Here is a 19,410-nt window from a genome sequence, read left to right on the forward strand (position 1 = left end):
ATTTAATTCATTAAGTAAATGAAGTATATTTAGTAAAATTACTTAATGGTATGATTTAAAATAAAAAACAACTTTAAGTAATAAATAAAACCAATTAACTTATTCATCAGTTTATATCTTTATTTTATCTTTTTACCTTCTTTGTCATAGTTACCCCCACAATCTCTTTTGTTACTGTACGATCTCCACCCGTTACTCAATTTCTTTTACGCTAATTATAATTTATGAGAATAAATATATTAATTTGATGGTTTAGAATAAGTTACAAGTTAATTTTATCAAATAACCTTAATATTTAAAATAAGAATTAAGTAATAAGTTTTAAGTTAACAACTTAATATAACAATAATTTCGAAATAAATATTAAGTTTTACCAAACACCCCAAAACTATTAATATATCCCACAATTACCTAATTTCCTTCAACATATATAAACTAACACCATGCATTATTGGCCATTTGAAGATGGGTTCGCTAAAGTTTTGGTACCACTAATGATTTGAAAGTGTTTAAAAGACAACTGTGTTAGGCGGATTAATTTCAAAGCAAAATCTGAAATTAACTTTCGTCCTTTCCAAACACATGCATATGTCTACTAAGCATAATTTGTTTCATTGCAAAGTAAATTTGATTTCAAGCCTCGTCTTTGTTTTCAGCACCTTTAGAATATAATCTTAATTAAACAAAAATTACCTTTACTTACTTACCAAGGTTTTCTTATACAATAATTATGTTTGGTTTTAGACAAAAAGAATTCTTTTAACCTCTGACGCTTATATTTGTACAATAATTATGTCTACTTATATGTTTGGTTTTCTTATAAATGAAATTATAAATATATTTTTTTAAAAAAAGTATCAATAATTTCTTTTGCATCCTTGCATTAAATGATATTTTATAATTAAATGTATTTTCAAGCTTTATGATTTATTATCCAATATTACAAATATTATTATAATTCTGTTGTTTTCTTTTATTTAGAAAAACAACTTCAATATATGGATTATTGCATCTTGCAATGCTTTTGCCTTTATTCAGGGTTTTCTAGCAGATGTGTGCTGTTCATATCCCACCTGAAAAGCAAGTTCCCAGTTCTTTTTTAAAGTTCAAATATGGAACCCAATTCATTGGTTGTGGGTAATTTAAATTTGCATATATCAAACCTCTGTATTGCATCTATAGAGAGCTCTGGCTCTTCCACTGTGCCATATGCGTCAAAGATATCATCTATAGTTGTCAACAAAGCAACTACTTTGGTCTGTATTCTTCTAGCATATGAATTCTGGTGCTGTCCAAAAGTATGTTTCCACCACTCTATATCTGGAAAAAGGCAGCTTTGAAGAGAAATCCACATAAAAGACTTGGTAAATTTTTAATTTGAATTTAAGTGCAAGAATGATTTGAGAACTAACCTCGAGATATTACTCAGCTGATCTTACTTATACAGTGACTGCAGTAGGTTGAAATCTAACTTTGCAAACCTTAGTAAAGCTTTACTATGTGTAGCTTCATATCTTGGTAGATAGACATTAAGGGCCTTGCCTCTAGCCTCTCCAAGCTTTTTCTAATGGGCCGGTCTAGGGCATGAGTTACTTGTGCTGCAAGAGGGTATTCTAAATGTTCTACCATACACTTGAGGTGAGTGGCGGTGAAAGCAAGTGCTTCATCTAGTATATTTTCTTCCCACAACCTGAGATGTGCAGCTTCATGCAAGCCTAGTAGGCCACATGCATCATCAAAGATTCTTTGAACCTTCCCTTTTCATCTTTGTACTTGTTGAATACTTCTGCAATCATCACCCAAACATAGAATATCATATGTGAGCTTTGCCAAATAATACTCGATATTCATGAGGCTTACGACATGAAATATTGTACCATTGTTGTCTCAGGAGTCGAAAATGAAGTGCAACGCTATAGAGATCATCACTTATATCATCAAGGTCAAGATAGTTATCTTCTATCTCCTTCCGAAAGTGGTATGCCACCTCAAGCCGTTGAACTGCATCGATGAACTTGAGCTGTTGTGAATCGTTGCTAGCTGCAGCTATTAGCTCTCTTCTCACTTCCTGCTTCAGATCTCCCAACTGCTGCTCTTCACGGACCAGAGTCATCTGTGCCGATAAATTGCAAGAACAAAGATTAAGAAAATCTTTGGATGGTTAAGATCTTTTTATGCAAACGGCATATATCACAAAATCACCTCATCATCAGGAGTGTTGGTCATGATGAAACTATTGCCCCAAAGGCTAGCTAGGGTGATAATTTGCAGTCCGGCGATGAGTCTCTGGATGAGCATTTGGGGCTGAGTGATCAGTAGACATGTTGCTGGTAACAAGAACTGTACCTCACTCAAGCACTTAATCGGTAAGTATATATGAATAATAGCTTGGAATCTTCAGTATATATAGGTGTGGACCCGCATTTTTCACGTGCGTCCCCACTCGATCGGCGAGACTCGCTTTTTATTTATGAAAAATTAATTTTAGAAAAGTTGGAGTCGCCACCTATTTTATTTTTATTTTAAAGGGAAAATAAAACAAGAAAGAAAAACCCTAAAAAGTGATTCCATAGTTTTGGAAAAAAGCATGTCTTTGGGAAACCTGAGTCTAGGTCCAGGGATCAGGTTACTTATTGGGAAGGTACCTCTAGGAGGTAGCACCCCTCTAAGACCTAAAAAGGTCTCTACTGACTAAGTTAAGGGTAATGTGGCAATTAATTGATTGATTGTAGATACCTAAGTAAGCTAGGGTGATTTCGAAAAAAATTGCATGCTAAACAAGATAAGATCACAATAAAGAAGAGTTAGGATGCGTACCCGGATCACTTCTCGAGCGCTAACACAAGACATCAAAGATTAGTTTGGAAATATGACACATAATATGTGTTTTGTCAAAGATGATCAAACAAGCGTCAAGGCAATCAATCATGCCATCAAACAAGATCATAGCTCATGATAACATACACATTCATAGAATTTGAGAGTTGTAAGGTGAGAAGAGCATACCTGATTAGCGAACATCCACACGTCTTATGGGAACAAGGGTATCTCAACAATAAATATTAAGTGAATTCAAATATTTTATCAAGAAGAATCAAAAATCAACATATCAAGCAAACAATATTGACGAAGGTATCATGAATGTCGGGCCCCCACCAAAGCCCTAGTTAATTTTGCATGAGTTGATTCCATAAATTCCATGACTTGGAATCATGAAGTTTATTCATACTTGTTGAAAATCGAGAAAATCATGAAAATAGTTGAAAATGATGAAAATGCATGCCGGAAGGGAAAATGGCAGCAAATAGTATGTTAAAATCTGGATATTATGTCTAAAGAGAGTTTGGGGATAATTCTCTAAAGTTAGGGTTATTTGGATGAAAACGATTTTGAAAACACAATTCAAAACATGTAAAAGCACGAGGAAAACAGGAGGGTACAAGAGGAAAATGGTAGTGTGCTCTAGAATGGTCTTCAGAAGAGATCTGCTGGAATTGATTCTGATGGCTTCTGTTGATGTTGACTTGGAACGAACTGCTGTTGAAACTGATGAGGTTGTTGCTGAAATTTGTTGTTGTTTTCTCTTTGAAAAGGTCCCTGTGTTTAGAAGCTGCAACTGGGCATCCCAAAATCATCTAGATATAGGCCACAACCTTCATTAGGCACCTTGGCGGTTTATTGGCATGTCTTAAAGCTCCTTATTGACATTTAAAACATAACCAGAAACAACTTTTGGAATTCTTGGAGTAGGCTCCACAGTGCTTATGGAATTCTTGAAAATCTGGAACATAACTGTGAGTAATCTTGGAAACAATTAGGCAATCTGTAGGTTCTCCACTTGCTCTCATCGTTAAGTTACCCCACTCTTTCTGATACCTGGACTTGCTACCTCTGATTTACTTGGAGATCATCAACAAGAGGACAATCAAGGTAAAGTGAGCCCACTGATTCTTATTCATGCTGGTTAGATGCTAACTTGCTGATGTGTTCTGTCAAACTAAGCGAGCCAACTGGTGTGTTCTATTGAATTGAGAAACATTATATTTACTCTCAAATTTAAATCTTTTAGCCCGAATTCAGAATCAGCAGCGTCATTAGAGTCACTGGCAGTGGCAAGCCTCGATTCTTGCCCAATTCTGTTGGCAGTTTATCATTTCTTGTGACTTGCATTTCCGGGAAGAGGATTGTCTTTTGCATTCTGAACATTCCATTAACTGCTTGACGCTGGTAAAGGATTAGGAGGAGTGAATATTTGAAAGTTCATTGTAACTTTGCTGTTTAAATTCGAAGAACTAATTGATTTGCACTGTCTCAATAGCACTGCTGCTAGATTTGACTTGCTTCGATTTACTATAAGTAGTAAAATCGTCCTCAAAATCCACCAACCCAATGGACTCTGGGGAGAAGGGTTCAGCCTGATGCATGCTATTAGCATTGGAAGTTGTCCCGATCATAGCAAGATCAATCAAACTTTTACCTAGCTGACTTATCTTCATTTCAATCATAGTATCTTCGAGGAGCAAACTGTTATTGGACTACATGTCGCACATGTCCAATAGTAGGAATAATCGGCGCTTCTCTGAGAGCTTCACAAAAGCAATGTGTGTTTCATCAACGTTCAGATCAGGTATTGGAGTTTTCTGTAAACTGGCGGAACTGTTGGAGACTTTGGCATCATAAATTGCAGCAAGATTGAAATTCTGAATACATCTCTAAGTGTTCCAGAGAACCTAGTCACGTCTGCCTCCTATGCCATTTCTTGATAATTCTCGTTCTTTCCAAATGCTTCCGAAATTTGAAATTAGTAACCTTGTTCGTCTCAAGGAAACAAACCGTTGTACTGATTATTCTTGTACTTAGAACCTCCAAGATCAACTAGATTCAGATTCTGAACCAGCACTTTGCAATTCTGAGTTTCACGTCCATCAAGAAAACCCAAGAGTGCTTCAATATCTTCTTTGCCCATTCTGATGGATCATTGTCTAAAGCATCATAGACACTCTTCCTAATTCTGGCACAGCCTGTTGTGCATTGTGCAAGTTTGAAAGATTGGGCATCAAAGTGGAGTTGGCTCTGGATATTGACTGCAAGCTAACTGGATTCAAATTGTGAGCATCCATCCTTGATCCAACTGGTGTTACAGTATTAGAGGAGTTTGAAGTCCCTGAAGGATCAGCAACGTTCATCTCATATCTATCACCTTGAATAAGGGGTCGCTGATGTTGATCAAACTGCTGCTGTAAGGGTTCGGAAGAATCACCACATAGTATGCCAAACGAATAACCATTCAGAAGTGCTGGGTCCATTCACCCATTGCATATTGTTCTCAATAAACCCACCATTTAAAGCCCTGTTTTAAAAAACCATAAGCTCTCTACTGCAAACCGGACCTAATTCTACTACCCCTTTGACTGCCAATAGCTTCAGAACCTTCACACTGATGTGTTCATATAGCATTTCTTATGCCATGAATAAATTCCCCAAACCACTTTCGGGACGAACACCATGAGTAGATCAGATTGGCATCCACAACCAGGTTTCTAAAATCGGAGCTCATAAAAAAATGGAGCTGCATCAAATCAGCATCGAATTTTCTTCTCCCTTTTGAGACTCTTGGAATATGAAAAAGAAAACTTGTGGAGAATAAGGTGGAATATTGCAGCAATGCAGTACATGGTAGGACCCATTTGAGGGGGAACCCTGCATTCATCACTCTCACCTCCAGTAGCATTAGATGCCTGCTGGACCCAATTCAGCCAGTCTCTGCATATTGACTCTCAATATAAACGCTTAGAAATAACAATGACTTCATTTCTACTGCCTTGTTTAGACCCTCCTGGACCAATGTCTACCTTCATCTCTCACAAATTCTGGTTCTACTATTAAAGTTCTGCCCCCAGTCCGTTTTGCAAAGCATAAGCTAATTTTACATTTGTATAATTCCATCTTAACACACAAGTCCGACGTAGCCTTTCCTGAGAAGTTAGAGAAATTGCTTTTCTGGTATAAAAGAGCCTTTCAGAACCATGCTGAAGCTCTGAATGTTGATAGTTTTCCATTGCAACTGATGTGAGCTCTCATCGGTAGTGTCACAAGAATGATTCCATGAGAAGTTTCTTGTTGCATCACTTTTTTTTATGTATTCCAACCCCAACTGTTGAGCTTCTTGAAATTGAAACTACAGAACTTAGTTATTTTGAATTGTTTGCATCTGTAGTGATAAATCACTGAAAGAGACAATCATAATTTAGGCACTTGATTTCCGTTTTGGTCAAACTAACAGCTTCGTAACTGTTAATCTCAAGGTCAGATTCATGCTCTTGTTTCTCAATTTCAGTCTTCCCATGAGAATTTTTTTCATAACAATCGAATGAATTCTTATAATTCCCAAAAGTTTCTAGCTTTTGCTGATCATGGAGGTGCCTCACAATACTTGTCATTACACTCACTTTGAAATTTTTCTGGTCCATGTTCACTTTGAATGAATGTATCCCTAAAGGGGGTATTCAATGACTGCCCATAATGAGTTACAAGTTCCCCAAAATAGAATATAATGATCGTCGGCCTTACAGTACTGCTCTTTTAAAATTTTCTGCTCACTGAACAGTCATAGTTCAAACCATCAATATCAAAAGGCTTTCCCAGGCACTCATCTTCGGAACCATAAGGCCAGCAAGTCTGCAACCGTTTGAGTTGGGTAAAAAAAGTCCTAAGCAGTGGAAGTGCACAGCATGATGCTGTCAAGTTTCAATAACTTAAATATTGACCAACTTAAGCCAGACCATATTCCTCAAAAATCCATTCTTCCTCTGCTCATGTAAACTTGTAATGCTGTCAGAAATCCTGTCTTCAGAATAGCAACCCTGACAATTGAGTACGGAAAGCAGAATATCCATGTGCTTCCAACTAAGCTTTTTACAACCATCCTCGTAAACTGAGGTGTGCCATTCTAGAGAAAAGGCAGAGTCTTTTAGAAATCCCAATACTTCTGAAGCAGCTTGAATTGGCATATTGCAGTTGGAAGTCGGATTGACTGAAACAGGGGTTTGAACACATCCATCTGTAAATCTTACAGACCGACCACCCTCAGAGAAAAGGTCTCCAAAAAAAAAGGCTTCAGCTTCATGACAAACAGCATTCTCTGTTTCAGAGTTGCAACTGCCCCTATTATACTACTCCTGTGCACTTCAACATTTATTCTTCAGTTATACCGTCCCCTTAGATAACATCTATCCCACACCATGAAGCAAGCAAGGTTCACTATAATAGGATCTAATAGCAGCAACAAAAAGGGTGATCCTGGAGATATTTTAAACTCAACTTCATCAATATCTTCAGCGTGCACTTCTGTTGGAACACAAGCGACAGTAGCAGTGAGAAGAGGTGTTGTACTGATCCCGTTAGGATTCCAGCCCAGAATACCACGAACAGAGAGCCCCAAAAATTGAAACAACTTCTGCATCCAACTAAATCACATCCGGAACCCGGTTTAACGACTTTCTTGCCTTCAAGAGGAAATACTCGATCTGACTCAACAATCTGTTATCATGTGCCAACCCCACAAACAGCCCACATTCTACACGGCCTTTATGAAATTTTCTACCTTTCATGAAATACTCATGCCATCATGGTCTCCATAGCCTAGAACACCAAAGGGAAAAGGGAAGAAATATGGATGCAAAAGCAAAGAAGAGAAGAAAAAATAATCCAAGAAAAACAAAACAAGGGAGATAAAGGTGGGTAAGCAGATAAGCCACATTTCATTATTTTCAAAAGGGCTTTGAAGAATTTGAACACGTTAAGACAGGCTTAGTTAAAATTATATCAAGATTCCATAAACATTAAAGTTCAAACATAAGTCTCTGTTTAAGCTATTTATAAAAAAAGAATCAGAGAAATCAAGAACACAATCATAACAGAGCAAGCTTGAAGGAAAATTTCGATTCAACAATGCAAGTAAAGTGGCCCTCAATGTCCACTCCAATCAGCAAGAATAACTTCTCGAAAACAGCTAGAGAATCTAGAGTGGAATGTAAACGGGAATACCAAAGTAAAAAATAAAAAAGATCGAAAGAACAAGAAGCATACCTGGCAGAGGCTTGGCTACAATCTCCTTTTCCCCGCCCTTCTGCACCTTTCCACCTCTGAAAATCAAAGAATCCCCCTGCCTTCTCTTCCTCCCTTGCTTTTGGTGTTTCCCCCCTATTTCATGCGTGCTGCCAGTCCCCACTTTTCCAAAAAAACCTTCTTGCTGAAAAGAAAAATCCTACTTCCTTTTCTCCTTTCTTTCTTTTCTTTCCTTTATTTCCTTCTTGTAGCCGATCCTCACATGGAAGAAGTATATGTGCTGTCCCCCTAAAAATAAAATCTCCCATTTTTCAAAATTCTGGTGATTCTCCTTCCAACAAAAATGGCTGCCCTTTTCCTCGTACCAAAGATAAGCCAAGAAATCTGAGTTAGAAAACTTATAATAAAATAAAATAAAATAAAATAAAATAAAAATAATAAAGAAAGTCATGCAAGCCACACAAGTCATGAAGGTCATGCAATCAAGCGAGTCATATAAAAAAGTGAGTCTAAAAGTGCCTAATGAGCCAAGTGGGCCTAAGTGACCTAAACATGCCTAATGAAGTGTTTAAGTTGGCTTAAAGCGTTTAGGAAAGTGTCTAAGTCTAAATTAGGGCTTTGAGGTCATAATAAGGGATTAGGCAATCCTTCAACCAAAGTCTCCAAGATGATAGAAAAGGTAAATAGTATGAGTAGCAATGGGCCACCAAGGAACTACTGTGGAGTACTGAAAATGAATTTAAAGACATGTGCTAAAGGGACAAAATTGAGGGTCTACAATAGGATAGTTCATTACAACTATTGAAATCCATGACGTGGGAAAACAGACTGAATGGAAAGCAGACGTGGAACATTATTGGGATTACTTTGAATGTCATTTTATCCAATGAAATTGGTATTTTGTACCCTTCATGTCTTCGCTCGCGAGCTCGGAACGAGCCGGAGCGAAGGAGGGATTGTACCGCAGCTTGCTTCGAAACTGAAAGGAAAAGTAATCCTATTCCTCACTGCACTGCTCAGCTGCCTTGGTATCCGTGTTAGGAAGTCAAAAACACTCCTTGCCGCTGCCAAACATGTATGTTGAAGTCTCGGAAACATGTTTAAGTCATTTTTCATTCTCATTTATCTAGTCGAAACGTTCTTTCGATGGTCATATTGGGCAGTTAATGTAACAAACCACCTCCAATAATGGCAATTAATGTAACGAACTACCTCCAATAATGGCAATTGATTTTGAAGTCATCTAGAATATTGAACCAAGCAAGAGAAGAGGTGACACCTGTTCTTGGGTAACCCACTTGTAGAAATGGCAATTAATTTCCGTGACCTTCAGCTTCTTTTCTGTCAACATAATATAAAAGATATGCATTACCAAGAGCCATGAATGCATCCCGTTCCAAGTTCAATTTCATACGTGAATGTTATAATTTATGTCATGAATCTAATTCAAGGACACCTATGATATTAAACTACTTTTAATAAAAATTGATGGGTTTAATGTGTGTATATTAGGTCAAGTGGAAAAATTCTTCTTCATCTTCAAAGGGGTTAATAATAATTCATTACCTATCATTATAGCAATCTAGTGGTTCTTTTTAGAACACCTCATCTTTTTATTTATCTTTATTAAAACTTATTAAAAATTTATTAATTATGGTCAATAACAAAATAAAGTGACATAAAAATAATTCATTAACTTTATCTTTTAAAAAAAAAAAAAATTATTTAAAATAAGATACTACTAGCAATTATTAATTCCAAATTATTGATATTTATTTTTAACAAAATAAATGAATTATTCTTTTGTGAGGATGTTAATATTCATATTTTATAATATTTATAAAAAAATATAACTTATGATTTTAGTATAATATTATTATTCATATTTGATTAAAAACCGTTTATTGTTTAATTTATCTATTATTATCAAATTATTTTTATTTTTAATAGAACTTAAATTATATTTAGTTTATATTATATAAATTGAATTTATAATTTTTCATAAAATCAAAATAAAATTTTATTTTTAAAATAATTTATCCAAACAAATTTTTTATTCTTTTACTTTTTGAGAATTGATTTTAAAAACAATTTGCATCAAGGGAATCCAAACATCTTCTATAAGAGATGAATCAAAATCTTACTTACAAGTGAGTTTACTTCCACGGGAATACTTTTTTTTTTTTTTTTTTTTTTCATTCTGATTCTTACTTGAATTATGAAAACATGGGAATGGATGACAAAAGAAATGATATGCTCATTCCCACTCCTCATTTTCACGTGTCAAATATGCCTTAGAGTAATGAAGCCAAAAGATTAATACAAACAATTACATAAAGCTAGGAAGATAAAATTGAGGAGGATTAAAAATTTATTGTATTCCACCACTATTTTACTCAAATATTACATAATCACTTGTTTATAGATACTCATATTTGATAAAATATAAAATCCTAATAATAAATATAGAAACTTTCTAGGACTTGATGTTAGAGAAAGTTAATGTTTACCCTTAATTTAAATATTAATATTTATCTATTATTAGTTTAACTTAGAATAGAAAATAATTATTATTAGTTTGAATAAAAGAACATAGAAGGTCAAATTAATTTTAAAATTTATTTAGTCGAGATTTATCCCCACAAAAGTTATTTGTATATAAATATTCATCAATTATCAGTGAGAATAAAATACTATATTTTCTCAAACTCCTACTATCACTATATGGTATGGCACTAAGCTCCAAGACCATTGAATTCTAGAGCAATTGTTAACCAAACTACTTCTCATTTCAAAATCATTCTTGTCAATCACTACTCTTCTCATCAATCACCTTTGTCCCCATATGCTAATTTCTTTGCATTCTACTCCTAGTTTCACATTCACAATCACATCAAAGAACAATTTCAAAAAATAGAAAGGAACTCTATGAAACTTCCACTTATAATCTTTAGCCTTATCATCCATGGCCAATGACGAAACCAAACCCATTATCATCTAAAATACCAACACACCTCACCCCACTCTTATCACCTTTAATGTTTCCACTCAACTTCCCCTTAAACACACATCCATAAATTATCTCAAATGGAAAGTGCAATTGCAATCTCTTTTCATCGGCTATGATCTACTTGCCTATATTGATGGCACTAAACCTTGCTTGCCTACCATTGTTATTGCCAATGGTGCCACCTCACCAAACCTGACCTTCACTCTTAGGACTCATCAAGATAAATTGATTCTCAATGCTATCATCAACTCTCCCTCCCCGACTATTATGTCATTTATCTCTAGTCTACCACCACTCATGAGGCATGGACCATTCTTAGCAATGCATATGATTTTGTGTTCACATTAAACAAGTGAAAAGTCATCTCAAAGCCCTACTAAGGGTTCTCAAAGTGTTACTAATTCCTTCAGTATGTCAAAGCTCATGTTGATGAACTTGCTATTCTTGGAGCACCAATAGATGAAGAAAATCTCACTAAGAAAATTCTTAGTGGTCTTGAAGATAGATACAAAGAACTTGTCTGAGCTATGCTAGCTTGTGAAACTCCAGTCATGTCTACAAAACTACATAAAAAATTGTTGAATTTTAAGGCCTTTATATATGCTCCAGTAATTTAGTTGTCTTCTTTTTTGGTTACTGCAAATCCAATCAACCTAAATGACACAAGGTAGAATACTCCTATTGCAAATTAAAACCCCATGGGTTAGTACCTGTTGCCTTCTTTCGGGTGTCCACTGCCACCTACCACAACTGAATCCCAAGGAGGCCTCAAATACTACCAACCGTAGTATTTACTCAAAGCTACAAGGAAAATTGGTGCCATTTTTTTTTATTTATCCAATGCAATATAACCGATTCATTTTTCCTTGACCTTATCTCTAACTCCTAAATCATGGCATCCATGTGCTAGCATTGCTACCACAATTGTTGTTGCCACCATACCTTTATCATCGATCCTTGATAGAGATGTCTCTCACTATGTTACTACCATTGTAGGGCATCTCTCTTCACTCCCTCAACTCTAGCTTCAACGGTGTCTTAATTGTTGATGACACAAGACTTCCTATTGTCTATGTTGGTTCCACAACTCTAACCTCTCTTACTACCACCTTTACTTTAAATAATATTTTTTATGTTCCCAACATGTTAGAGAACCTACTATCAATTTCTCAATTTTATCATACTAATAATCATGATTTTAACAACTAAACCGGACCAGTCAGTCTGACCGTCGGTTGGTCACTATTCTGGTTCAGTTCATTGATTTGAGTCATCAAGGATTGGACCGGCATCGAACTGGTGGTCAGACGAGCAAATTGGATGAACCGAACTGGTGGTCAGACGAGCAAATTGGATGAACCGACCAATTCCCTCCAAACCGAATGGTTCAACTCAGTTTTTATTATTTTTTTCTCTCAAAAAAGACATCGTTTTGATGTTTTTAGCATCGAAGCGATGTCATTTTAATAACTATAAAAGATAACTTCCCCTTCCCCCCTAACCCGTTCCTCCATAGTCCATTCTCTCCAATCCAGCTACATTGTCGTCGGAGCAACATCAGAGCAACGTCGTCACCATCGGACCCGCTGTTGCTGCCCTGATGAGGACATTGAAAATTCTCTAAAATTTTGAATATTGTTGTGGCCTGTACGTTTAATATTTAGTATCTTTATATTTTATGTTTAATATTTAATGTTTTAATTTTTATTGATTTAATGAATGCATATTGAAATTTCAATAATTGATTTATTGAAATCAAGTCATCAGAAATTGAAAATCAATCATTTATCAAGTTGTATTCATTTATTGCATATTGAATCATTGATTTATCATTATTCATTAAATCAATTGAAATTTGAATCATTTCCACATTTTATTTTGTTTAGACTTTAGAGGTAGTATATCTTCTCCATAGACCTTGAAATGTACAAGACATGCCTTGTATATCCTTGACCAAATCTACCTTCAAACTTATTTATTTTCATCTTTGAATTTGTTGATGGATATTAATTTCTACATATATAGATAATTTGTTGATGGATATTTCTAAATACATATCTTTCCTCGAAGGTTGCTAATTTGTAACTCATGCATGATAATTCATGAGTCCCTTCTAACGTGAAATCTTCTACTCTTGTCTTAATAGTTTAAATCAAAGAGCAATATTATAGAGATCATCTTCCTCAAGATCATCATCAAGCTAGTAATGATGGATATGTAGTAATACTTCTACTTCTCTTTCAAAATGGTATACCACTCAAAGTCATTGCATTACTGCAATAATGAAGTTGTTCTGAAAACCTACCTCCAACAGCCATTAGCTTTCTTCTCACTTCCTCTCTCAGATCTTCAACGTGCTTCCTCTCACGAGCATGGGTTATCTTTACAATCAAATTGCACCAATGCATTATTGCAACACACAAAGTTTTCTCTAGTCTAAATAAAAATAGGAAACTAAATGGATCCTAATCATTGAAATTCAATTATTAAATAATTTTCAAACATCCGATCACACAAATATTGGAATTATGATACCTTCATGGTTGTATAAGATTTTCCATTAAACTCCATTTATGTTTTCACAAATTACCTTAGCTTCAACAGTGTAGTCTATGAATCGATCACCTCAAATACTATGGTGAAAATTTTCCAATCCATGGTTAAATTCACATTTTCCATTTTGTGACGGAGGGCATGCAGAGTTGAGTGCTAGACATATAAGATGCTACGAACAATATTAGCAGAGTACCGGACATATAACATGAGATTGGATGACTAACAATGGATCCAACCAATGTCAATCCGTAGGTATTTAATTCAAAATACGTGCTAGGCTGATTGCGAAAATGGGCCTAAGACTGTTCAGTGAACGTGTAGATTTCCTTGTCAACGCAACTCTTCCACACAAAAAAACGTGTTAAGTTGAATTTTTTCTATAATTCTTTCAAATTTGGAAACATTTTCTACGAAATTTTCTCTAATTCCTAATTGTGACAACATTGTGCATGTGAGAGTTTTGTTTCAAATATATTAACAAAAGAATACAAAAATAAAATAAACCACATGGTGATGGTTAAGATCTTGCCCCAAATGCTAGGGTGATAACTTGCAGTCCGGCGATTAGTCTCTGGATTAGCATCTGGGGCTGAGTGATCAGTAGACATGTTGCTGGTAACAAGAATTGTACCTCACTCAGGCATTTGATTGATAAGTATATATGAATATGATAGCTTGGAATCTTCAGTATTTATAGGAGGGTTCATTACAATTATTGAAATCCAGGACGTGGGAAAACAGATTAAATGGCCAAGGGAAAGCAGACGTGGAACATTATTGAGATTACTTCGAATTTCATTAAAACTTATTAAATTTTTATTAATTATGGTCAACAATAAAATAAAAAATATTAAAAATATAAATAAAACTAAAAAAAAAAAAAAAAACTTCAACACTAAATACATAATATCGATATTGTTAACCATATATAAAGGAATCAAGGGGCCGTATTCATAAATTGCCCTAAAACATGTGTGAAAATTAATGAGATTGTTGTACATATATATTAAAAGAACCACATGAAAACCTTACTAAAGATTTCAAAATGCTATATTCAACTCTTATCGAATGAATATCCGTTTCCAAAGGCTATAAAAACCTTGTCTAGCTAAGAGATTTTTTTATGCAAAGTTTGATATCGGGAAAGTGCTAAAAAAAGAAAAAGGAAAATATTCTCAATGAAAATTAAAGTATGAAGGAAAATGAATTATAATTAAAATTTATTATAAATTTATATATTTTCAAATTATTTAGTCATTATATAAAAAAGTTGAAATAGATAAAATAAATCTAAAGTGACATAAAAATAATTCACTAACTTTATATTTTTTTTACATTTTTTTTTTACTTTTTCTTTTGTTCTATATTTTCTTATTATTTTCTTTTCTTTGTATTTCTCCACAAGTTTTTCAGGAATGAAACATAGGTTAAGGGTTGACACTCCAAGAACATACATAATTTTAAAAAGTGTATGGATAAAATTTTTAAATATAGGTCCCATCGTTCTCAATCAAGTTTATTCACATCTTGTATCGTACAATCACCTTGAAGGGAGTGAATAGATAGTCTTCTTGAATTCAACCCAACATATGCCAATTTTTAGTTTCTATATGTTCTTTGATAAGGATATAAAGAATAAATAAAAACAAAGAATCATTTAAAAATACAAGCTATTACATGGAAAATCACCCACAAAACCTCGACTTTGATATAAAAGCCACATGGTCAAAGACCATAAATTTAAAATCCCCTAAAATTCAAGGATAAGTACATAGTGTTATCTAACAATTATTATTCCCAAAGATTTATATCCCAAACTTACACCTAATCTCATGTCTATGATGCAAAAGTACCATTCTCCTTGGAGGATTCTTCAACACCTTGAGAGGATGCGATCTTCCATCACAAACTCACTGAACAAGCTTAAAATGCTTTGAAAGTTTTTTATTAAACACAAAGAATAATGACTTTAAGTTTAGGGGATGATCTTTGAAAATTCTCCTAAGAGATTTATATTATAGAAATCCTAGTGGGCTTGGCTCAATTTACAAATGATATTTTACCAAAAAAAAAAAAAGAAAAAAAGTCAGGAAAGAAAGATTTTCTTTTTTAAACTTTAAAAATATTTTTTAAAATTAAAAGAGATTTGAAAGATTTTCCACTTTAAATTCTAAATTTAAATTCATTTTCAAATTTTTATTTTCAATTTCCATGTAAATACTTATGCCTTTTGTGTCATTTCTATCAATCAATTCGGTTATACTTATTTGTTTAATCCCAAGTTAATTATGCAGAAAACTTGAATGTTGAAAGGAGTGTAAATCACAAAAAATATACAAAGTCCTAAAACAAATTAATGGAGTAATATTGCATATTTAATCTAACTAGACTAATGCATTAATACCCTAATAATCTTTCCTTTGATAATTTTATAAAAAATAATGATTATATATAAATCTTAGGGTTTACAAATCAATCAATATCACTCATGTCTCAATTAAATATCCTAATGACTAGTATTCAATGCATGCAACACATTGAATTTTTTTTTAAATGAAACCCTTTATTGAACCAAATTCTCAAAAGAACAAAAAAAAATAGTATTAAAAAAATCCTTTTTGTTGATTCCAATTAAGCAACAGTGATGAGTTAGCAAAATTCTCAAAAATAAATAAATAAATAATCTAAACAACAATTTTATTATTTGTTCAAATTTTTAGTTAAGCTTTTATTAAACTCTAACTAAAACAATGAATTTATAGACCTAGTAAATAGAAAAGGAGTTTGTAATCATAATTAGTAATTTGATTACCTTGACAAAATCTAGAGATGAAAGGAAAGTGACATAGAATTGCTTGTTTGACAACTATGTTGTGTATTAGTGTAAAAAATAATTTTCAAACATTAAAAGCATGTTTGTCAAATTCTCTACAATAAAAAAAAACAATTTTTTTATATATACTACTTTATTTTCAATCATTCTTTTATTTATATATTATTTTTTAAACAACCACAAAAAACGAATGAAAACAATTAACAACAATTGAAACTTTTTCTCAAAAATATCCTATTTTCCAAATAATTTTCAAAAATCTATTTTTGAAACAATAAACACAAAAATATGTTCTCATTTTTTTTTCCTCGAAAAGAAAAAGTTAATTTTTGAAAAAAAATGAACCAAATCTTAACTTCTTTAGAAATATTTTAGGCAAATATTTACCCACACCTTAACAAATGATAGAAGAAATATAGTTACCAAATCTTAATTTCTTTACAAATATTATATGCAAATATTTACCGACTTTAATAAATGATAGTAGAAACATATTTCCCCAAATGTTATATACTCAACCTCTTTTAAATTATTATAAGCAACCACTCAAAAAGTACTCAAATCTTTTGCATTTCATACAAAAAATATTAAAATAAGGACCGAGGAATGCGACAACAGCAATGAGAAAAGCCAATACAATCTATTTTTAAAAAGGGAGATTTAATAAAAGTCAAACTAAAACTTCAAGCCCAACATAGCCACACTCAGTAATACCAAGTAGGGCAATATACAAAACACTTGACCCTTCTTTTCATATTAACATCCAAAACCCACAACCCTTTCTATAGAAGAACACTAGAGGCCCGTTATTCAATGGTGATGGTGCCCACTTGGATTTTCTAGAGATTCTCATTTAAATAATTATTATTGGTTCAAATTCAGTTCTTTGACAATTCTCTGAGAAGAAAATTTAAAATTTTCAAATTCCAAAACTCAGATTCGTTTGATCATAAATAGCTAATCAAGAAAGAAAGAAAGGGTAGCGAATTCGAAAAAATATAATTTCTTTTCATTTTGGCAAAAATGATACTAGTTTGTTGGTATATTAGTTATTTTTTAATGGATTTTCTTTCCCGTATGCTAGGGAAAGTGCCTCACCTTTCTACATTAATTATTAGAGTAATATTCTCGAATCTTTATAAAATAGAATGGAAAGAAGCAAAAACAAAAGGAGATTGGAAAACTAGAAAGGGAGGAAGAAGTCTAGTGCTAGTTCTTATTAGAACTTCTTTATCCAACTTTTATTTTTGAGCAGCTTCTTTGTTCTCTTATTTCTATTGAAAGAAAGACGAAATGTCTTTTTCTCTTCTTTCTTTTTGATCTAATCCCTTCGACAAATTTTAGTTTTGACCGATGCCCCTCATGCTAAATGGGTGTAACAAAGCTGTTTGAAAAATGGAAAGGTGCACATTAGATTAAAATTGATGAATTGTGTTTTGTCAGATAGAATTTTTTAAAAAGATTCCTCATTTTGTTAAAAAAAAAAAAAAAAAGGAAAAAATTGAATCTAAATAAAGGTGCATATGGGAGAAGGGGCCCCCACTACTCCTTCATTAAGGGGTGGCCTCATTTTATATAGCTTATGATTGGAAATTTCATTTCATTTATTTTGGCATGCGGACTTTTCTAGTTTGTATCATACTCTTCATTGGAGATGTGATCCCACATTTTCACGTGCATTCTCATTCGATGGCGAGACTCACTTTTTGTTTGTGAGAAAATTATTTTATAAATAATAGATTCACCACTTATTTTCATTTTATTTTTTTTAAAGGGAAAACAAAATAAGAAAGAGAAACCCTATGAAAATTACTCATATTTCTTTAGAAAGGCTTTGTCTTTGAAAACCCGAGTCTAAGTCCGGAGGATCAAGTTATTTATCAGGAAGGTACAGTGAAGAACTTAGCACCCCTCTAGGCCTAGAAGCTAGGTCTCTACTAAGTAAGTTGAAATAATTGTGAAGATCAATTTGTTGATTCATGGACACTATGAACTAAATGAACATAATTCATTAATTTGATAGAGAAAGATGTACCTGGTTTGCATTCCAAGCGCTTTCAGAAAACGCAAAAGTTAAAATAGCAAACAATAACATCACATTACACTCTAAGCAATCACATACTCCACAACAAATCATGTCTAATGTCACACAATCTCAACATAATCAGCAAACACTAATAGATAGCATTCAATCACAAGCTCTAATCTGAATAAATTGTAAAGAAAAGGTTTGCATACTTGGTTCAACATCTTAAAGATTTTTTTATAGAGATGGAATTAATTCATAAATAATAGTAATGAATTTAAAAAGGAATTAGAAACTAAACTTATATATAATCAATGTAAAATTTATTTTACAAAAAAAAATAAAAATTTCAGCAAACGGTTAAAACAGGAGATCCTATAGAATAAATCTAAAACAAATATCTAGAAGTTGAATTTCATTATGAAAATTTTCAGAGAATATATTCTATGTGTCTAGTTTATCATCCAAGTGATCAAATTAATCAACTAGCTTTCATTTAATACCAGATTGCATAATGATATCAGTAGGTTCGAAACTGGACATCTTGCTAAAGTATTTAACATCTAATTTTTTTTAATTAACTTGGAGATGTTCTAAAATCCTGAAAAATTCAAAAAACTAGCTTAATATGTCTATTTTAACTGAAAAATAATCACAAGGCAATATCATATTTATAACATATTTAAAAATAAGTAAACACCTTTCAGCTCCATAAAATGCCTGTACAGTGGGTGTGAGAATAAAAAATCATATCTCTCTTTTCAGTAATCATTTATTAATATTTTATGTGTCAAACGTTGAGTTTGGGAAGTCTAAATTAAGGTTAAAATTTTCAATGATTTTAATGAGATCATTTAATAATTTAATTTTGCAAAGCAAGAGTGAGTATCAAAAGCAGAGGGAAATCTGAACCTTCTA

The 19,410-nt window shown here is 33.1% G+C and overlaps 1 pseudogene; it reads right to left on the reverse strand.

Moving 5' to 3' along the window:
• Positions 1–1,066: 1,066 nt before the first annotated feature.
• Positions 1,067–2,475, reverse strand: LOC117907504 (annotated as a pseudogene).
• Positions 2,476–19,410: the final 16,935 nt, after the last annotated feature.

The sequence above is a fragment of the Vitis riparia genome, chromosome 18 (assembly GCF_004353265.1).
Source record: "Vitis riparia cultivar Riparia Gloire de Montpellier isolate 1030 chromosome 18, EGFV_Vit.rip_1.0, whole genome shotgun sequence".
In the NCBI taxonomy this organism is placed as follows: Eukaryota; Viridiplantae; Streptophyta; class Magnoliopsida; order Vitales; family Vitaceae; genus Vitis; species Vitis riparia.